Source organism: Dermacentor silvarum, chromosome 3, assembly GCF_013339745.2.
Source record: "Dermacentor silvarum isolate Dsil-2018 chromosome 3, BIME_Dsil_1.4, whole genome shotgun sequence".
Taxonomy (NCBI): Eukaryota; Metazoa; Arthropoda; class Arachnida; order Ixodida; family Ixodidae; genus Dermacentor; species Dermacentor silvarum.
This window is the reverse complement of record NC_051156.1, coordinates 222817922-222830926: the sequence shown is the minus strand read 5'-3', so window position 1 is coordinate 222830926 and position 13005 is coordinate 222817922. Positions and strand designations below refer to the sequence as shown.

Here is a 13005-nt window from a genome sequence, read left to right as displayed (position 1 = left end):
ACATGTGCGGCCGTCATTGTGGTAGTTGCGGCGGTATAAAAATCCGTCGCGGATGGCGAAATGCTGGGCCTAGCTGTCGGCGTAACGCTCGAGTTGCCGAAGCCGCCGGAGGGTTGGACAAAATATCGAATATCATGACGATCCATGGGTCTTTTCGTTGCTCCGAGGCCATGTCCATGATGTCAAGTGGTGAGATATCATGACTCGGTAGAAGTACTGGCGTCTGAAGTAACTGGGAAGCGCGAGAGGGCATCGGCGTCAGAGTGTCTACGTCCAGAGCGATGGATGACACGGATATCATATTCCTGGAGGCGGAGGGCCCACCGAGCGAGGCGACCCGACGGGTCTTTGAGGTTAGATAACCAACAAAGGGCGTGATGATACGTCAGCACGTCAAAGGGTCGACCGTAGAGATATGGGCGAAATTTTTGCTGTGTAATTGGCCTCAGGTTGGGTGCGACTGTTTTCCACAACAAATCCGTGCAGGGGCGAGGCCTCGCCTCGATGACGTTTCAGCATTTTCTTTTTCCCTCTGTTTGGCGGCGCAGCCTGTGTGCGGCGCCTCAGTTCGGATCAGCTCATTCCACGTGAGCGAGAAGTTGGCGCGCGTGCGTTGTTTTGTTTCGCTTGTGAAAGCGCGGAATGCATCGATGAGCGAGCCTCCTGACCGACAGAAGGTGATAGAAAAGTACCTCCAAGGGTTACATCATCATGAAGACGGCTACTCCCATGGCTACCTGAAGTCAGATGATGAGCTTAAGCTTTTTGAGAGGTCCTTGGCTGCCGTCAACGAGAGGTATGCTGTGCGGACATCAAGAGAACTGAACAAGCCGTCTAAATGTAAGGATGTATCGACTGCTTCTTAATGTTTCGCTGTGCGCGTAGATTTATCATTGAAATACGCAGTAGTAATTTTAACCAGGGACTCAACTTGGCAGAACGACTTGTTTTCAGTTGCGGTTAGTGAGCAACACTAGACAATTGATTTATCTTGATTCGCCTTTTTGAAGATCGGGTTATCATTGTTCTGGTTACGGGTTCAGGGTTCCCCTGGCACCGATTTATTTCGGTTTGAGTGGAGTATTGTTCTGGTTACCGCGACATGACCCGATCCTCAGAAATTTTGACAAACGTAAAAATAACTGAGCTGTCATTTTCGGTTTCAGCCACGATTTGAACCGCGCATGCAAGCTGATTGTGACTTTAAAAAATGAGAAAGTCTGCCCCTGTGCTCTTTACATAAATGCTTCAGAGCTGTGCTTGGGCGTTTGTTTTGTAAGCATCTGCGCGTGTTTTTTTTTAAAGTTCGCTGACGAGCAACTTCTTCACGGACGAACTCCTTGATCTGTACTAACAGCGAAGTGTTATCTGGGGCAACAGCCAAGCTCGACATTGAAGTGGCCTGTGGAAGTGATTGGCGGGTGGCTACGCGTGTTTGCGTAGTTCATCGAAGCCCGTTACGCTAGTTTTGAAGGCCGCCCACGTCATGATCGCTTACGTTCCTGGTTTCGGTGCCACATGCTGGCGACACCGCTCAAGTAAAACGACACATAATTCCGCTTTTGGGGTGTCGTCCCAGTGGTTGTGTGTGCTCACCCGGTCGTAGTCAGCGAGCCAGTCTTCTATGTCATGAACTCATGATCTTCTGTACCACTGAAGATGGGTTGGTTTTAACGTTAAGGGCCAGGGCAGACCAATGTAGTCACCGAGGCCGTGGGTTGTGGTTGTGGTGGTCCTTCTTCCGGCATAATGAAGACGGGCAGTAGTGTCCGGTTGCGAAGTTCCAGATTTCCTGTTGAACCCAGCACTTCCACCAATTGTAAAGGGGGTTTATTTGGGTCGTAGGGCGGCAGCGACAAACGCAGCACTAGCAGGTAGGGCGTAGCCAGAGAGCGAACTGGGTACGAGCCACACGATGGCAACGGGGCTGTTCAACGTGCCGATCTTCTTCCTCACACTGGGAACTCTGTGTTTGTGTGTTTTCTCAAAAATATAGGTGGGACAATAGGCAAAATAAGAACAAGAGCTTGGTCGCGCAACCCACCACCTCGTTTAAAATGGGACAATATCCACCCATCCATCCACCCTCCTCCTCCTCTAGCCCGACTTCGGTTCCGCACACTGCGCCTGAGCGCATACGCGGCCCGCGCGTCCTTCGGCCCACTCCCATTGCTTTGCTGCGCGGGCTACACACTGCCCCATTCCAGTACACAATATTCAAGGTAATTACTTAAACAATCGATTTTTAAAAATAAGATGTTCCTACGCGAGTGCATTTGACCCCGTGACAAATTCCTTGTACACCTGCGCTTGTGTTCCGGAAAGCTTCTCGTTCCCCCCTTTCTACTGAGTACAGTCAGTATATGAACATACAAGGTGCATTCGCGTAGCCACTACCACCGTGGTGTCACGTTGCAGTCTGCACGTGCATCGTTATTAGGTCTCCACACACGCGCACTGCGTTTGGCTGCAAAAACAACGAAGCACACCCTCACGCTCCACTCAGTTACCTCTGCAGACGGGCCAAGGCAGTGTTATGCTTTCCACTGATGTTATATGAGCATTGTGCACACAAACACTAGTGTTCCTGCTGAGCAGAGGGGAGCATACCAGATCATGGCGAGCATATGTCGGAGTGTAACGGACAGTAAACTAAATGGTGCAAACGTCGCCGATTTTCCCTTGGTATCATCCTGTCTGAGAAGCACAACAATATACCAGGGTCCTTCGCTGTACCTTGCTATCACTTTAAATATTTTGCCATTTGGGCCAAGCTGCCAAATTTTTTCTGGTTAACCTCCATACTTTTGTCTCTTCAAATTCTCTCCCTCTCTGAGGTATTTATGCTGTGGGTTATGAAGGACGCTGTCATGGACAGGGGCTCTGGATAATTTCTGACCACCTGGAGTTTTAACGTGCACCCAGTGCACGGTAGACAAGTGTTTTTGCATTTCATCTTCCATCAGAATGCGGCCGCCACAACCAGGCTTTAACCCAGTGTTTCTGCTGTTCAGTGTCTTTGTTGGCTTGACTTGCCTTGCAACTTTATTTTCTGACGCTTTGATTTTTGACTAACACTATGCAATAGAAGCTACCCTAAATTCAAGTAAATGCAAACTAACCTTTCAATGACATGACTAGTCTACCACATTCATAACTTTGATCTAGAAACAAATGAACAGGTCACATTTCATAAATGAATGTTTATGGTTGCTTGTAGAAGGGAAGCAAGACAGACAAAAGCATGTTGACATCACCAGCTGTCCTCATATTCGTGTTCCCGCTTGACAACAAACAGCCAACCAATCCTCTACCATACACAGATTCAGATGTTTCACCGAGACTATTGTCAAACTAAAACTGTATCAATAACTATGATTTACAAAGCTCAGGTTGCATATTTGGCTCAAATATCAAGGACTGGTGATGAAAAAAACTGAATAGTGACAGTGAAAATGATTATACAATATTCAAAGCACATGAGACAAGAACATAGACAAAGCCCCTTCACCACCACATTAATTTAGAAGAATGGACAAACAAAAAGAAAATGCTAAAATTATATGCTGCACTGATTTGCACAGAAAAAACATTTGCACACAAAGCGAGTTGCAATCTGAAAGACAGGAGAAATATTCTGGCACAAATACATGCTCAGCTGTTTCATTCATCTGATGATTTTGGGCAGAATTATATATGTATGCTTTGTACGGAGATTTGTATAACCAATTCAGACAATGTCTCATACATAATTCAAACACAGCCGACAATCAACAAAATGCTTCAGAAACTAGAAAAAATTACCCTCTTTAGCGTATTACTATCAGAATGTGTACCCACAAATTGCCTCAACAGTTACTGCTTAGCAATCTTTAAATAAAGTAGTAACCTAACTGTATGGAATCCTGTGCTTATGAAAGGTTAAATAAAGCATATATTGTGCACTGGAGTTGAAACCAATATGCTGCACCCTGGTGACTCAACAACATAACTCATGACAATATTAGTCATGATAAAATGAGGCCATGAGCACTTATGCACTATCTTTGCTTGCCCTTGCAGTTGTGTCTTCTGAAATGTGCAACCTTATGCACGCTTAATCCGTAATTTTGATCATATGTGACCCTAGTCAACTCCCATTACTTGAATCAAGCAACTGGCTTATGCTAGTGGTTTTATTGAGGGCATCCAATGAGTGCTGCTGTTTCACACAGGTTTGTAAGGGAGACATGTTCTAAAAGTATATTATGCCAAAAACTGTCCAATTTGATATTTCTAAGAACATCTGACTGTGACTGTGCCCAAAAAATTGTTTTTTTCTTTAAGTCATCACATGTTACTAAAATATGTAATTTCAATTCACACCTCTATAAATTGCAGTACTGATGCATGTGAAGTCATTTGGGATTTCAAGCCTTCTCAATCTTCCAGAGTAAAATTTATTTTATAGAGCCCTTGACATCTATAAGACAGCCAGTCAGTGATCAAAAGCTACAGCTTGGCACTGAATAGACCAAGGTTTTTTTTGCAGTTACCCTTAGCAACCAAATGGCCTTCAGAGAGTTGAGAAATCAGGCCAACAAAAGCAAAGATGAAGGTGATTAAGTGAATATGTTTTGATCATGCACAATTAATCCGGAGCCCTCCACTACGGCGTGCCTCATAATCAGAACTGGTTTTGGCACGTAAAACCTCAGAAAGAAGAAGATAAAGTGAATATAAAAAAAACACATTCATGGCTGCAATGTTAGCATATCATGCATGCAAATTATGTCTGGAGAATCAAGCTAAATATTGTATGCTGTCCAAATTTTCTATCACTGCAGTAAATTGGTTGACCTGAAAAGCTACTAACTTTAGCCCCATTACTACAAAGTCTTTCTTTTCAGCACTTAATCACCCAGAACTAACACTCGACTCCAAGAATGGAATTTATTGACAAGGCACAGAAAATGTGGCCTGTTTTCTCTTCTACCTGAAGAGCTCTTAGACACACTTCCATTAACAAACTAAAAATGTTTACTATTAGGCAATGATAAATAACAATGTGTAGCAGTTCATTTTATATTGTTCCCTCCAATGCTATTGTCGTTCCTTGTGGGATTCACAATGTGACTACTAGAACCCCATAGTTTTTCATAAGCCATTCAGTGCAACAGTAGCCCGTAGTGCTTGAATCTGAGGGCTAAAAGAGGCAAATAATCAATGAAATGCATTATCAGCTGTAATTCTACCGATCACAAGCAGAATGTATACTTGTCTGACCATTATGGTCAACACTCTACAGGGACACTGGTGACCAAGTTTTTCACAGAAATGTAGACCATGCAAGACCAGCAAAGCAGAACAGAGTCACAATAATAATACTGTGGCTATTAAAAACAAACAAGAAAACATGTTGCAAATGCCAATGAGGATTGCAGGTATACTCTTGAGAATAGCATGAACTGGAAAGCTACGTAATGAATGACACACGTGAAGGTGGCTAAAAGAACCACAAAGCATGCATACTTTTAAAAAGGTGAACATATGAAGGAATATGAAAGTCAAAAAGCTGCAGTAGTTAAAGCAAAATGTGCAGCTGCACATGCACGTGATTTCATACATTGCTGGTGAGTTTGATAATGACAAAAAAAGAAACAATGCTTGGAAGCTCACAAACAAGCACACAAATGTCTGCAAATGATCAAATTAGGCTATGTAGAACTGCTGTGACATTCAAGGGCATAAAAGCTAGAAGCATGACGGGCTTTCGGCTACATCAGTCATCGGAATGCACCGGCACTTTTTCAGTCTGACAGCAAAACACAAGCGGCAAGGAAAGATGTTCACAGTATACTTGGGAACACTGTGGTGGAGATGAAGATTTTTGATTTTAACTATACCTCAACACGTAGAAAACAAAACTAAGGTGTTGTGTTAAGGTATTGTAGGTACTTGGCACTAACCCAATACTTCCAGATGGTAAAACTCAAGTTTTATCATGACACAATCACAGTAAGATATATTAAAAATTGCACTCAATACAGGAACAAAATAAAAACGTGACATACAGAGGTGACATTATTACGTAACATGCATTTTGGATATCAAGCTTTTGAGAAACTCCAACAGTAAGTGCAGAATGTGAATGTGAAGACCATGATATTGATTCAAAAGCTTGTGTAATCTGTCAGTTTACATTTCACAATAACACACTAAAGAGAGCCCGCTCAGCCATCGTCTTCAAGTTATGTGCATACACATCATTCCTTCAAATTTAACATCAATGTGTACAGAATCTTAGAGAAAGTGACAACATTCATTCCATGCCATGGTATTCACGAATTAAGAGCTGCTCACAATTTGGTGACACAGCACTAACATTTTTTATGATTTGCAGAAGGATGAATTTCTCCTAATTTACTATAAAGCATGTAAAGAATTTCTCGAATCAAAGCATAGCAAAGCACATATAGTAAATAATGAATTGCCAGCTATCTTCCACACGGTCATTTTGTTTAGTACTTTTATGGGTGCATGGCAATGAACTATCTCATGCACTAGCATTGCTTGCCGCTTAGCAAAGGATGACAGTGTTTGCTAGCCAACTTACAAGCTGATTCCACTTAACTAAGACTCTCCACAATGCCAGATTGAAAATTTAGGTTAATATATAAATGTTAAATGTTAAAATAGGGACTGTTGATCCAGCAATGGTTCATCTAAAGGATTGATAATTGTCCTCTTTGAATAACTTGCGATAGTATGCAGCTCAGTAAGCAGTCAAATGTCACCCACGCAGAAGAGCAAACTGAACACACCAGTTGCTGTCAGTCTGTAAAGACATGCTTGCGCTCCAAGCCAAATTTTTGGCAAAATTCTTTAACAGAACAAGTTATCTTTTCTTCACATGACCATTTTCCAACAAGCGCAGTCAACTATAAGGCGAGCTTTGAAGTGCATACTATAATTGGCAAAGCCATGTTTTCACTGTCTGTGCACCATGATGAGATGTCAGCAAGTGTCAAGTGTGGTGTCAGCATTCTACACAAGCGAAACACAACAAAAGGGAAAACATGAACTCTAAGTCTGCACGCATAAATTGCAAAAAAGGGGCCCTTGACAATTCAACACTCTAATGCACCAGCTCAAACTGTTTCTGGGGACTGACTGCAGCAGTCGCAGTTTACATTTGCACGCACACACACACGCATACATAAAAAATAAACTTTACAAAAGAGAAAAGTATTATATTTGCATGTATGTAATCCAATTTTTTTTTAACTTTAACTTCAGTATGAATGTGCACGTTGTGCTACATTTGTAACAATGCACACTTTTACATGCAATATTTCAGTTTTCTGATGTGAGAGACTGTACCGCGCTATACATTTGAGCATTGGAAGAAAGGTGAAGCCTAACCTAGTGTGAGATTTATTAAGCAGACTTCCCCGCACATCCAAGATGCGATGTGATGCAATGTTAACATGTGGTGCAGCAGAAGAGCAAGGCTCTAGAGACCTCAACTTTTTCGTTAGGTCACACGACTCACATGCAGCAAAAAGTAGGTGAGGAAGTGCAGACACCTGTTAGAAATTAGGCGCTCAGAGGCAGCCTCCGCACTTATCTTCTTTCTCAAGCATATGGCCATAGTTGCCTTACGTTACAGTAAATCATGTTAGAACCTTAAATTAATTTACTTTCTATTTATTAAACTTCAAAAATTCCATCTCACATTACATCTATGGTCAGCGGTCGCATCACACTCATGCAAATACAGCACTTTAAGTAATGACATGGGAGAATGGCAGCATAGCATGTGATACAGCCTTTTATATGTAACAACAATGTCACTGCGAAACTGAACAAGCACAAAAGGTACACAGCAACTACACAGGGAAGGAAAGAAAACCGGGCGTTACGCCAAGCTGCAAGTGAAACATGTCGCAGGTTTCCGTCATAGACACGGGCCCACTGGACAGTGATATTGTACATGTCTCCCATCAGTAGTGGGAGACCACATTTGACCAAGTCATGAAGGCCATCTGAAGCGGCCAGCAGTTGCTGCACTCAGCGTAAATCATTTTGAGACGTGGACTTCTCTCTTGTCTGCCGCTGCGACTTGTGCCCAGACGTAGGGGAGGAGGGCAACATCTTGGCGGCTTGCACCTCTGAAGTCCTGCAGTGAGCAAGGAGCATGTGTGAGACAATGCTAGGAGTTATTTTCTGATTTTGCATAGAACTATGGTTGCCTCATCATAACTCAAATTGTGGATAACTTTCAAAATTTTACTTGGTTTGCAATGCATTTCGAAGCCACTTATTCCAAAAAGTTGTTAATTAATATTTGGGGCTTTTCAAGGTGGAGGAATGTTGCAAACAGATAGTTTGAAGACATGCATAAAACACAATTAGTTAAGAAAAAATAGCAGTTTCACTCGAAGAGCAAAACATTGACAGTGATAGCAAGGTTTAATGTTGTGCTTGGACTCTTTCGTTTGGGGCCTCTACTCAGGCATTCAGCCACAGGCATGTTTGCTCTGCAGTCCAAGAATTTCTCATGGAGTCCAATCAAATGCCCTGTTACATTTGCATCTCTTCTTTTAATGCTTTTCAAGTAATGATTATTGATTCTTCCCACTATTATTGCTTTCATTTTACCATGTAATTTAACCTTTCAAGACGACTTGCTCTATAGCAGCCGGAATGTTTATTTCTGTTAATGATGCGGTATAATCCACCTATTTCATGGCCAATCTCCCTTAGTGAATATGAGTATCGAGTTGAATGGGCAACAACGACTTCAACTACTACCAATTTCCTGGCCAATCCCCCATAGAGGGTATGAGCCACGTGTTGTATGTGCGACAATAAAGACTCCTGGAATAGCGTTCAAACTCTGCGCGAGTGCGACGTATTTGCACGATGCAGCAGGCAAGGACACTCATGCTGGGTAGAAGGCACAGCGCCCTGGCAGCAACGAAGCATCTCTTGCATGCGGTTAACTCTTAAAGGGCCCCTCACTAGGCCCCATTGCAAGTTTTCGTTATACACGGGAAGCTGTAAAACACTGTCAAAGGCACGTTTTATTGAAAAGAAATTTCAAATCGGTTCATTTTTGGAGGTCATAGAAGAAATTAACTGTCCTGTTAACTGTTATCTGTTAACTCTCCGGCCAGAGAGAGAGAGTTTCACAACCACAATCTCTCTCAAACTCTCTCCACCCTTCTCCCATATTGGAGCCCAGGGACGTAGAGTGGCGTAGAGCGCCACCTCCTCTTTTTTTTTTTTTTTTTGTCGTTACGCCTTACACATTGGATGATTAGTGATGGTTACTGATGAAACACAAACTGCGAAGAGGCATTTGTGCGTGTGACCTTGACTCACTATCTGGGAACAGGCTGCATCGAGAGGGAAGGTGTGCAGCATTTGGTTTGAAATTTTGGCTGCTCTCGCGGCACACAAGGCCGTAATACTTTGCAGGCACAATCGTCAGTGCGTCATGTATATGCTACACTTGTTTCTTTAAGATGGCCAAACCTGGTGAAGGGCCCTTTAAGGCAGTTCTATTCCGCTGCGAGGCAAATGCCCGTGGTCTAATGTTTAGAGTATCGGACTTCTGTGTTAAAGATCCTTTGTTTGGTCCTGCCGTCGGACAATTATATTTATGCTTATTTATTTAAATATGTATATACTTATATATACATATCTGGAACATCCTGGCAACGCAGACTATGAAAATTTGCCTGGAGTGTCCATATAACTGCTATCACAATAAAGGTCTGATCATTAAGCTGCGGTGCTTATTGGTAGGTGGTACTGCCATGGTCACCACAAACACAACCAAGTATTACGGAAGCAAGCCCATCGTCTACTCTGGATATGCCTTGATACAAAGGCAAACTGTGAAAATGCACTCAGAATGCGAAGTCAAACATTTATTAATCCGATGACTATGAGTGACAGCTCATGGACAACGCATTTTACAAGTAGCTGTTACAGTTTCTGCTTGATATAGATCCTCCATGCTTTCACATATTATTATTCCCACATAAGACCATCTGGCAACTCAGGTGAATTAAAAAAAAAAGCAATCATATATATTCATATAGCTGCTCTGTATACACCTGCTTAAGTACAACCAGGTGCGTAAATCTTCACATGTAATAATTCATAATAACCTGTCTTGGATCACATTTTATTCAACTTCGGTTATTTGAACATCTGGCAATTCAAAGAACGTCTCTCGCCTGTGAAAGTTTGAATTAACACAAGTCAAGTGTATATGAATTAGTATAGACCATAAAGAACTCTCTAACAAAGTGATCTAAGCAGGCATACAAGCGTTTTTAACTGGATTTCTGCCGTCGGCGTCGCCGTCGCCGTGAGGTTCCGTATAGATAACATCATCGACGCGCGCCGTATGCCCGAGCGGTAGCGTGCGGGGGACGCGCGCTATCACGGAGAGCGAACGCACGGCGGAATGCAAACACGACCGTCGCGCGTGGGGGTATGGGAGGGAGGGAGGGAGGCGAGGCGACGCTGCGCTCCGGCACCAAAGGCCTATCTTGCAACCGGGCGCAAGGAGAACTTCCCACTCAATCTCCCACGCGCAAGCAAGGAAGCGGGACGGCAGCGCCGGAGGGAGCAGGGGGGGGGGGGGGGGGGCACTTCTACTCTGCCAACAACCGCGCTCGTCGCTCGCCGGCCGCACTGTCTCTTATCTCCACACGGCTCTGACCTTTTCTATGCGCTGTGCATTCGCCGCTCAGTTTCCGTTGAAGCGATACGTACCTTCGCCCGCTGCGATGTATATGCGCTTGCTGCCAGCGTTTTGACAGTCGTTGTCTGCGGTCATTCAGTGTGATCTATTTATGTTTGCTTGTGCGCGCTCACACCACGCTTGTTCATTCAGTTAGTAATAGTCGGGCCACATTTTCCAACGCACGCTACACATGCAATGCTGCCCGGATCGGCAGTGCAGCGCTACAGGTGTGTCCCTTCGCACGCGCTGCCCACGGGAAGCGCTTCTCATCAACACCAGCGTTTCACACGCGCCTTCTCGTGGTCATCGAGTCTCTCTTCATGTCGGTCTACTTACGCCGCAGCACACCTGCTTACTTAATCAGCTCATGTTTACTACAATTCATATTGCTACCAAAGCCGCTCACCTTACTTCGTGTCACATTGCTGTGTTGCTATCGCATTCATTGCTTTGCCCTTAGGGCGAAACTGTGACATTTTTTTTACTTGTAGTAGCACCAACAAAGTCATGCATACTCAATGGGGCATGGCACAAATGGCATAGAATTGCATGGAAACCATTGATGATAATTGTCAATGTAAGTGAGCAGCCAAAACACTAGAATTCTAGAGAGCTATTCACTCTAATAAAGGATCAATGCACTTGAAGGCATATATTTGTGGCAGTGAGAATATTAGGTGACGTTTGTTGTTTCATTGTGCAATTCCGAAGAGAACACAGCCGTCAACCAGCAAATCTGTAGTGGTAGCATGGGTGGCTATACATATCAGCTTATTCATCATGTGTGTGCTGTCTCCAGCAGTGCGAGCAGTGACGTGGAATGCGACTGCCATCCTCTTCTTCCGCTGTCACCAAATGGGGAGAGGGCTGCAGGAGAAGAGGAGGGCTCTCCTTCCCTAACACTCCACCACAGCATGTAAACCTCCAGATGTCCCAAAGCTCTCGCACGACAGCATGTGCATCTCAAAAAGCTCTGACAGTTGGTGTACAGCAATGAACGCACTCCACTACTTGGTTGCTTGAGAGCACGCACTCTTCACATTGAAGGGTTTGTATTGGTAGTGAAAGTCCGACCATCACCAGCCACAAAAACGGACGGATGAAAGAGCCAAAGAAAGGTATTCACCTTAAACAGCTTTGTGACGGTCATTAATGTAGCTGTGAAAAACTTATGAATGTTAATGAAGACATTAATGAGAAATGCTGCCTTTAACAACAAGATTGTTTGCTGGTGCAATAACATACTATTTTTTGTACACTTTCAGACAACGTCAAACACTTGGAGACCAGTTGTATACAGAGGCACCAAGTGCTACATGAGCACCTTAAGGGGAGAGGCGGGTCAAAAAACGGCGATTTTCATTAAAAAAACAGGTTTTGTGTTTTTAGTTGTTTCAGCAACATTGATCTCTCCTATTTCACATATGAAGAAATCAGAGCCAGAAATGATCGGGAAAAGTATAATAAACTCGATTAAAGCCCTCGAGGTGGCAAGAAAAGGCACAGATAAGACACATTTTTAAGCGCGCGATGCGTCAAACCGCGGTTTCACACGCCATTGGGCTCGTGCAAGGTGGTAGGCCAAAGCTTTTTCTCTCCAAGGTTAGCTTTGCCACATCACAATCTCCCTTAGAAGTAATAATGATAATTAACAGAAGTAAACAACTTTTAAAACTTTCAATCGCATTTTTCTCAACTTCATATTTTGGGCAAAAGAAGGCATTTGCGCACAACATTTTATGTACTTATTGTGGTCCAATCAAGACCACACTTGATGGGCGTAATTTTTAGGATATGTAGAATGCACTTATCTAGGATTTAATGCAATCACATATTTTTTTAAGGATGAAAATTTTTAATGTACTCGGGCACCAGCCACTAAATATGAAGCACCAGATACGAAATTCTCTTAAAATGTTGCCTGTAAAGGGAATCACATTATCTTGCTTATTAGCACTCAGTGGAGTGTTAGGGACAAGAAAAATAATTTTGCACTGCTCTATCATGCTAACTGCTAGGTCCAGCAGCTGCACAAACGTGCACTGTTTCTCACTTATGCATGGTACTTAGGACATGAAAGCATCGAGATATCCTAAAACTAAAAGTAGATTTCGAATGAAGAGATCAAGCTCTATAAGTGGTAAAATTTTCATTCGCCCAGCATTATTATTTAAAAAGAAATGTTTCTGAGGAGCATCTCCCCTTAAGTCACCTTTCCTCTGCACTGAGAGAGGCAAAGAAAATGGAAACACATGGGG

The 13005-nt window shown here is 43.3% G+C and overlaps 1 protein-coding gene across 1 annotated transcript in view; it reads right to left on the bottom strand.

Moving 5' to 3' along the window:
• Positions 1 to 3183: 3183 nt before the first annotated feature.
• Positions 3184 to 13005, bottom strand: part of LOC119445233 (zinc finger protein 879) — a 74042-nt gene continuing 64220 nt past the window's right edge. The window contains 1 exon segment of the mRNA XM_049664370.1: positions 3184 to 8161. The gene's annotated coding sequence lies outside the window, so the exon portion shown is untranslated.